Raw genomic sequence first — 10,208 nt, forward strand, 5'->3', positions numbered from 1 at the left:
ATGGGAGCCGGACTTCGCCTTTGACTTTAATTGCAGGAAGACTACGCTCGGACTCCTACGGGAGCCGGGCTTTGCCCTCGACTCCAACGGCTGCAGACAGACTCCGTCCAGACTCCTACGGGAGCCGGACTCCGCCGACAACTTCAACCGCAAGTAGACTCCACCCGGACTCCTACGGGAGCCGGGCTCCGTCCTCAACATCAACTGCCGGTAAGCCTTGTCCGGACTCCTACGGGAGCCGGACTTCGCCTTTGACTTTAATTGCAGGAAGACTTCGCCCGGACTCCTACGGGAGCCGGGCTTCGTCCTCGACTCCAACGGCTGCAGACAGACTCCGTCCGGACTCCTACGGGAGTCGGACTCCGCCGACAACTTCAACCGCAAGTAGACTCCGCCCGGACTCCTACGGGAGCCGGGCTCCGTCCTCAACATCAACTGCCAGTAAGCCTTGTCCGGACTCCTACGGGAGCCGGACTTCGCCTTTGACTTTAATTGCAAGAAGACTCCGCCCGGACTCCTACGGGAGCCGGGCTTCGTCATCAGCTCCGACCGCTGCCGAATTTCAGCCGACGGATCTGCACTCCCAGGCAGGCCACGATAACGGGCAACACTGCTCCACTCCCTGCGGCGGACCCTACGCGACCCCATTACTCTCTGACAGGCTGTATTAACGGCCATGATTTTGCTCCACTCCCTGCGGCGGACCCTACGCGACCCCATTACTCCCTGACAGGCTGTATTAACGGCCATGATTCTACTCTACTCCCTGCGGCGGATCCTGTGCGATTCCACCACCCCCAGATGAGTCACGACAGCGGATGCCGTTCCACTTCCCGCGGCAGGCCCCACGTGGCACACCCCGATGATTGCCACGGGTCCACCCCGCTACTTTCTGCAACAAACTTCGCCTGACCCTGGGCAGCCCGCTGCCAGACGGTTACAGATGTCGCTATCAGGCTACCGCCCCCTCCGCCTATAAAAGGAGGCTCCAGATACGTTATTCAATAATCTCTCATCTTTCATCTAAAAACTCTGCTAAATTCCCCGTTCGAGCACTCCATTTTTGTTGAGGCAGAGAACTGACTTGAGCGTCGGAGGGTCTTGCCGGAGCAACCCCACCTCCGGTTTAGACTTCCTTTGCAGGTCCCGACGGCGACTGCGACTTCCTCGACTCCAGCTTCTCCAGCGCAAGTGGATTTTTGCACTAACAAATTTTATCTCCTATATTTTGTAGGTATTGCACAAATAAAGAGAAAGAATGGATGATGTAAAAAATCATTTCTCTCCCTCTGTCTTTAAGATATTTCTGTACTTGAAGATATATATATTTTTTTTGAGTACCTTGATGAAAATAGAAATTTAATTATAAAAAAAAAAATTAATTTATTTTTAAATATATCGCATATGCATATATTTTACTATATAATTTTATAACATCATGTGAAATACCTTTTCAACTACAATATTCACCGCAAGAAAACGAGTCTTACCTGACAAATTTTGTTGGGGGTCTTTTTTTTTTTTTTTGATTGGAATGTTAGGTAGAGCCACCGAGATACTTGATTCATGGCAGCTTTATTTTGTTGGTGGTCTTGCGTAAGCTATCTCTTAATTACATGGAAGTAACAACTTAAAATATAATTTTAGTAACCATATACAAAAAGGCATGATAATTTTTGGATAATAGAAAATGCCTTAATAACATATACAAAATTATTGGCAAAGATATGTATTTTGGATAATATTTTTATTACATTATTTTTTCATCTCTAAGCCCTAAATTTTGGTGAATATGTCATTTGGTATAATTGCCAGAGATTTAATCATTATTAAAGCATAATTAAATATTTTCATTGTCCAAAAATTATAATTAATTATTTGGTGGTTTGGAGTTTTTGTTGGAGGTGCCATCTTAAAAAAAAAATATTTTTTATAATTTTAACAATGATATACAGGAAGCCATTGACAAATATAAATTTTTAAAAATTAAATAAATTCAATAAAATATGTTCTAACTCATTGCATCCGTAGTAACAAAGAATCCTCCAACCGTATATATTTTATTATATTTATCAAAATATATTATATTATTAAATGATTTAAGTTCAGAGGATGTCACAGATCTTGTCCTTCTCTGTTTTCAATAATCTGAAAAATTATTTTTTGGACTACGCCTAGGTAGATCGATGAAAATCTTGGAGCACAAAAATGGTGGATAACGTGTGTTGCAGCCAACTTTTCATTATCGAAAATGAACACCTGCAAAACAGCATCCACGCAGATCGAATTTGTGTCCGGTGGAGACCCTCCGATGCCTACAACAGAGAGGAAAGTTGGTGAACAGGAGTTGAATATAAACAATAGCAGAGTCTTGGCCTAGAGTTGGCTTATCAGTCCTGTTCCTTTGCCCCCTTTTATAGATGAGATTGTTGTAACCGTCGGATATGGTTCCGTATTTTATGACGCTAAATTATCAGACCATAAATATAGAATTAGTGGGGCGTTACTCCCCTTTAATAGCCGTGACATAGTCGATAACCATTCGTGATGGTTATAGTATGTTGAGTAGATTAGCCGATCATATGTCGGTAGAATCCATAAGCGACCGTCAACTAGTAGTTCTGTTATGCCGAAGGTCTAAATCATCCGCTGTCGATCGGTAGTAGTCGAATCATTAGTCGGTCAACCGGCAATAAGTCGGTGCGGTTCGCTCAGTTGGTCGATGAAGAGTCGAAACCGCATATTAAGCCGATGTAGAGTCGAGTTGTATGTCTGATCGGTCGACTGTTATTGAGTCGAAGTCGGTAGTCGGTTGATCTGAGTCGGGGGTTAATTGACTTATCCCAACAGTTGTCTTCTACTCTCAAATCCAAGGTGAGTCGACGTGTATATTACCACGTAGTTTGTCACGTTGGACGAAGAGAATTATTTTTTATCACATCGAATCTCGATTTTGATGTCATTTTCTTCGAGATACAGATGATCGGCTATTTTATCGTGTTGGCAGGTACAGTCATCTGTTACACTGACTAGATGATTCGATATCAGTTGTCAGTGTCAGACACCATTTCAAAAAGTCGATTCGGTGTTTGATGATATGATTCTAACAGGTAGATTTGTTTCATGTATCTGAATATTATTGGGTCAAAATTGTTCATGCGGATAGGGATGATGTGGCTCAATCTGGAGCAGGTGCGTCAAACCGTTCGATCAATGGTCGGCTCAGATATTGCCACATGTCGTCATCTGGTAGATCTTCGATTTGATCGCCTTCATCTCGACCGTTGAGGGATTCTATATAAAAGGTTGCTCTCAGTTAAATTTTTAATTTTCACTATTTTTGATGCTGGGACTCTACCGAATTGTTGCCCTAACACCCAAAATTATTGCTCCCAACTTTTAGATCAACTTTATCTTTCTTTTGAGTCCTTTCCTCTAAAATCTCTGTCTTCTTCAGTGTCGTTCTCATGGTTAGGGCTTCTCCTTCTCGAAAAGATCGGTCGGAGATCCGACTGATGAATCCCAGTCAAGTCCGGATGTGAAGGCCTCTTCACTTTTGAGACCGAATGTTGAGCGGCACTGGAAGCAATTCTGTGTCCCGGAGCAATTTTAACTTTTTGCCCCTGGAGCCGACGGTTGGGTGAATAACCCTCCTTCAGATCAGATGGCCTTTTACGTTGAAAATCTTCGGATGGATCTTTGATTTTCGATCCTGAAATTTGTTCGAAATATTTTGGACTATTACGGACTTTGCCCGGCTTAGCTGGCACCATACTCGATCCGGCTAATAATTAGTTTTGCTTTGTTGTGTCGGATGTTGTCGATCATACCTTGTCTTTCTCTTTTTCGAGCCTTTTTTGTCCTTCGATCTCTTCCAAAGGTCCGAGGGTAGTGATTTTTCAACCCCCGAAAAGGTCTATCCTTTATTACTGACTTTCCATCATCTATTCATGGATGGAAGAACCAGTTCTTCTTTGCTTCTTCTTCCCTTTCTTGAGGTTCTCCTTTTCGTTGGGGCGATCCACGAACCGGTCTCAACAACAACAGCTGAGTAGAGGTCGATGACCAGGAGAACTTTCACCAACTGAAAGACATGTCGGTGTCGAAACAGAAAGAGCTTGTAACCGAACAGGCCTTTATGACACCGACCTTAGTTCGGTTTCTCGTCTAGATATAGTATAGTTGGTTGGTTATTTCTGACTTTTTTTTACTTGTTGAATTGTACTGACCTTTGTTGTAATTACAGTCATACAGCAGAGAGTACGAGTATCGAATGCCGATATTCATTAGCACGCTGTCAAGAAGAGGGCAGCATCTGAGGCCAGGTCTTCGTGACCGTCGAAGAGGCATCAAGCACCAGCTCCAGTTGGCATTTCAACGTCGGCTGCGGAACCCGATGCTCCATTAGCATCAATTTCTGAACCAGTCTTGGCACTATCAACTCCGACAGTGCTCCCTGCGGCATCGTCTAAGAAAAGGGCGGTGAGGGAAACTACCGAAACAACATCGATAGTGCCACCACTTGAGGAGGTTTGGGCCGAGGCAAGAGAGCTCGAACAATCTACGGCTGCGCCAGTTACTCCTTCAGTCGGGGCGCAGTCAAGCTCAAGTTTTCCCTCGCTTTTAAACATGGGGCCGCCGATAACATATCGGGGGAAAGCTCCGGTGGCGTTGGTGGATGTGCAGCATCGGAGGGCCATGCGGTGCATTTCGACCTCTAAGTGCCCGTCGATGAATCGGCCCTGGTTAATTCTGTACTGGCCAAGCGACTGTGCCAGACGACTCTTCTTCCGACTGATCGGGAGCACCGAAGGAAACGGTTGGTGATTGAGATTTTCTCATCCTTTTATCCGACAATCATCGGGGTAAGTCTCTTTGGTACATTTTTTTTTTTAACCCGACTTATCCTCTATCTGTAATTGATCCACGACATGTCTGATCTGGAGGTTGGCTATACGAAGTTCGCCGACATCCGTAGTGAGTAAAAGAATAAGGTGGCTGCACTTGAACAACTAAAGTCGGCGGCAGATCGGGAAGCCAAACTTCACGAGGAGGTTTTCCGACTAACTGACGACTTGGTATCCTTGGGGACTGAACTTAAGTCGGCTTACGGAGCTATTTCAGCTCTTGAGTCACAGGTCAAGAGCAAGAAGCATTCTATCCACTGGCTTCGACGAGAGCGAGATGGATGCATCGAAGAACTCGAAGCCGAATGTGGACGTCATCGGGCCAGTCTGGAAAGGTTGGCACTGACCGAAGAAGAATTGTCCTCTGCTCGAGCCGATGCTGATTTGGCTAAGGCGGAAGCGGAGTCTGCAAGAGAAGCACTGGGTCAGGCAGTCGAGGATTTTTAAGGTTCGAAAGAATTCAAAAAAGAGATCTTCGAAAATGACTTCGCTTCGTACTGCATTGGATATGAAGACGGCCGAGATGCAGTCGAAAAATTATACCTGAGCCTTGACTTGAGCAGCATTGTCCCTCCAAGATTGGAAGATGGAGTTGCTGAAGAAGAAACTGCTCCGACTCGAGAAGAAGCACCGACTGGGCTCGAAATCGTTCAAGTCGACAATGCTACATCCGAGCAAAGGAATAGGAATAATGACAAAGCTTAGTCAGTGTATTTCTTTTTTTTTATTTCTATAATCTGATATTTGTAGTCGGACTTCGATCTAATTTTGTAACTCCTTTTTTGATAGTGAATAAAAGTATTCTTTTTCTAAGTTTAGGCCCTTGTTTTACTTGTTCACAATACTTGCAATGTAGAATAACCACCGAACATTAATCGGTGACCCGATCATTTGGTAGGACTTGTAGAATGTCCACCAGTCGCATAGTCATTTTTATGTACTTAATAGAAATTAGGATAACGATTGAAGATCGAATATCCCGTGCTTGACATTTGGTCGGGCTTGTACGTCAAATTATCTGATAATCGGTGGCAAGCTGAATATTCATCAACTGGCCGTAGCCTAGTCGGTATAATTTCAATCCAACCTTGGTCGTTTTGGCATTTTTCGTTCTGCTTAGTTGGGACTAAGTCGGCATATTAGTCTTTCGACGATAGTCAGCTTTTACAATGGAGAGCCAATATTGAGAACTGAAGTATAATCGACGATTCGACTTTTGCGGTGAAAACCTGTGTAGTCGATGTCGGTTGAGATTGCAGTCGGTATGTCGATTTTTGTATGAGAACTGAAATATAGTCATCATCGAAGTAGTTGATTTTTTGATTTTTATAGTGGAGGCTGAGATAAACTTCATGTCAAAATATAGTAGATAGCTCAGCTTTGGTAATGGAAGTCGACATATAGTCAGTAATTGATAAAATTTATCAAAGACTTGCAATTCTGAAATTTTGATTATATTTTAAATAATGTACATATCGACGATTTTATTGATAATACATCTTCAGATTGTCAGCATTCCATGTTCGGAGAATCGCCGACCCTTCGAGAGTTTCTAGCTAATATGCACCCGATCTAAGAGTTTCGGATATTTTGTAAGGTTCTTCCCAGTTCGAAAATAATTTTTTTTGATCCAAAAATTTTGAGACTTTTGCTTTTCTTAAGACCAAATCTCCCGATCGAAAGACCTTCGGCTTGACTCTTACACTGTAATACCGGACTATTCTTTGTCGATATGCAGTCATCCGAACTTGAGCTTGCTGTCAGAGTTCTAGAAGGAGATCTAAGTCGGCTCTCCGACATTCGGAGTTGCTCGGCTTACTATATTGCTCCACTCTTGTTGACAGCAATCCGATCTCAAGCAGTATCATTTCTTCTGTCCCATAAGATAAGTTGAAGGAGGATTCCCTAGTCGGTATGCGGGGAGTCATTCGATACGTCCATAAGATCGGATATAATTCTTCTATCCAGAGGCCTTTGGCTTCATTCAGTTGGGTTTTTAGCCCGTGTAGGATTATCTGGTTGGTTACTTCCACCTCACCATTTGACTGTTGATGGCCGATCGACGTGAGTTTGTACGTAATATAAAATTTTGCACAAAACTCTATAAAATTTTGGTTATCAAATTATCGATCATTATCGATGATGATGGTGTGTGGCAAATCGAATCTGTAAATGATGAACTTCTGAATAAAGTCTTCCATCCTGCTTTCAGTAATTTGTGCCAAAGGTTCGGCTTTTATCCATTTGGTAAAGTAGTCGATGGCAATCACTATGAATTTTTTCTGACCAGATACCGGGAGAAAAGAATTAAGTATATCAATCCTCCATTGTACGAAGGGTCATGGTGCTACAATCGACGTCAGCTGACTAGCTGGTTGATGTTATATATTTGCATACTTTTGATATGGTTCACACCTTCAGACGAGTTTGGCTGCATCTTTTTTTATGGTGGGCCAATAATATTCTTGTCATAGAACTTTATAAGCTAGAGACTTGCCCCCCAAGTGATTTTCGTAAATTCCTTCGTGCACTTCTCTAAGTGTATAGTTAGTATCTATAGGTCCTAAATACTTCAGCAAGGGGAGAGAGAATGTCCTTTTGTAAAGATAATCATTCATTATTACATATTGAGAGGCCATCCATTGGAGTCGTTTAGCCTCGAAGGAGTCTGTAGGAAGGGTCCCATCGATCAGGTATTGAACGATTGGATCCATCCAGCTTGATTTGATAGTAAGCTACAATACTTCCTCGATTTTATCGATACTCAGTTGTTCGAGTCATTCAACAAATATCCGACCCAGCGAGTTGAAAGCGGTAGTAGCCAGTCGTGAAAGTATATCAGTTCGAGTATTTTCTATTCTTGAAATATAAAAGATCTCAAAATACTTCAAGCTTGCCGTAAAATCTTTCATCTTCTGAATGTACTTCATTATAATGGGGTTACCGACCTCAAATTCACCTTTGACCTGTTCAGTAATCAGTTGTGAGTCAGTGAAGACCTTCAAACTGTCAATCTCGAAGCTCTTTGGCTATCTTCAAGCCGGTCAAAAGTGCTTCATATTCGGCTTGATTATTTGAGGCTTTAAAATTGAACCGAAGGGCGTACTCGGTGACTACCCCTTCGAAATTCGTGAGTATGAGGCCAGCTCCACTACCTTGTGCATTAGATGCTCCATCAATGTGCAGCATCCAGGTCGACTTTAAATCAGGCTTGGGAGTCGTAGCTTCTTTTATTGTGTTGTCATCTGTATCTTCTAGCTTATTGTCGAATATAGTACATTCAGCAATAAAATTGGTTAGAACTTACACCTTAATGGATGGTCATGGGTGATATTGAATGTCGAATTCGTCAGGCTTCACTGCCCACTTTGCCATCCTACCTGACGTGTCAGGTCGATGTAAGATTGCTTTCAACGGTTAATCCGTCAGAACTACAATCGGATGGGCTTGAAAGTACGGACGAAGTCGTTGTATCGATATGATTAGGGCATAGATCATTTTTTTCGTCCTTGAGTATCAGACTTCGGTATTATGAAGTACTTTGCTAGTGTAGTAGATTGATCGATAGATTTGATTCTCATCCTCCTGAATAAGTACCGAACTAATTGCTTCTGCTGAAGTTGCCAAGTAGAGATACAATGTCTCTCCGACCCTTGATTTTGTGAGCAAAGGTGGAGAAGCCAAGTATTGTTTCAAGTCTTTGAAGGATTATTGGCATTCATCCGATTATGAGAAATCCTTCATCTGCCGTAAAATTTTGAAGAATGACAAGCATCTCTTAGCCGACCTAGAAATAAATCGGTTGAGCGCTGCAATCCTTCCATTGAGTTGCTGTATCTCTTTCTTTGAACTCGGATGCTTCATGTTGATAATGACTTTGATTTTTTTGAAATTAGCCTCGATTCCTCATTGTGAAACAAGAAATCTAAAAAATTTTTCGGAGGTTACTCCAAATACACACTTAGTCGGGTTTAATTCATCTGATGCCGTCAGAAGTGTGTCGAAAGCTTCCTCCAGGTCCCGAATATGATCTGAAGTTTGAAAACTCTTCACCAGTATGTCGTCCACATATACTTTCATGTTCCGTCTGATTTGTATCTTGAAGATCTTGTTGACGAACTGTTGATAGGTAATGCCAGTATTTTTCAGATCGAAAGGCATTATTTTGTAACAGTATATGCCTTTGTCGATCACAAAAGCTATGTGCTCTTCATCTTCTGGTGCCATGTGGATTTGATTATATCCAGCGAAGGCATCCATGAAACTCAGAAATCGGTGGCCAAAAATTGCATCAATCAATTGGTCAATCTTCGATAACAAAAAGCTGTCCTTCGGACAAGCTACATTCAGATCGGTATAGTCGATGCAGATCCTCCACTTTCCATTGGCTTTTCTTATCATTACCATATTGGCAAGCCAGTTAGAATATGTAGCTTCTTTAATGAAGCCTGCTGCGAGAAATTTGTTGACTTCTTCATCAATGACTTTTTATCTTTCAGGAGCAAAAGGTCACTTCTTCTGTCTCACCAGCTTAACATTTGGATTAATGTTAAGTCGGTGAGTTATTATTTTTGAAAGAATCTCGGACATGTCGATGGCCGATCAAGTAAAAATATCAATGTTGAGTCTGAGCAATTTTATTAGTTGTTACTGCTCTGAGTCGGATAATTATGATCTAATTCGGACTGTTTTCTCAAGATCTTCTTTTTTAATAGGATGGAAACCAGTTGTTCAGCTGGTTCAACCCTCTCTTAATATTCTCTCTGGTCCAATTTGTCAATAGGCAAAGAGTCTTTAGGTTTATCATTTTGGATGGAGACAAGAAAGTAATGTCGGACGAGCTGTTGATCTCCATGCATCTTTCTGACTCCATATCTTGTCGAAAATCGGACTAACAAATGGCATGTCGAAACCACTGCTCTTAGAGCGTTAAGCCCTGAGTATAGCATTATAAGCTGAAGGTACTCGAACCACCATGAATGTTATGAAAACAATGCTTTGTTGTGGTTCGATCCCAGCAGTTAAGGAGAGAGTCCCTCCACTGTGACAGCATCTCCTGTGAAGCCGACCTGTGGTGTCGAGATTTTTTTGAATCGATCAGTCAGCAGTCGCATTCGGAAGAAAGTCGAATAAAACAAAACATCAGTTGAACTTTTATTATCTACAAAGATTTTTTTTACATCATAGTTCGCTATTGTTGCTGAAACAATAATAGTATCATCAAGGAGAGTCTAAATTCTCTGAATATCTTCCTTCAAAAAAATTATTACATTATCGAGTCGTCGTCACTTTGCCGACTCA

The sequence above is a fragment of the Elaeis guineensis genome, chromosome 4 (assembly GCF_000442705.2).
Source record: "Elaeis guineensis isolate ETL-2024a chromosome 4, EG11, whole genome shotgun sequence".
NCBI lineage: Eukaryota > Viridiplantae > Streptophyta > Magnoliopsida > Arecales > Arecaceae > Elaeis > Elaeis guineensis.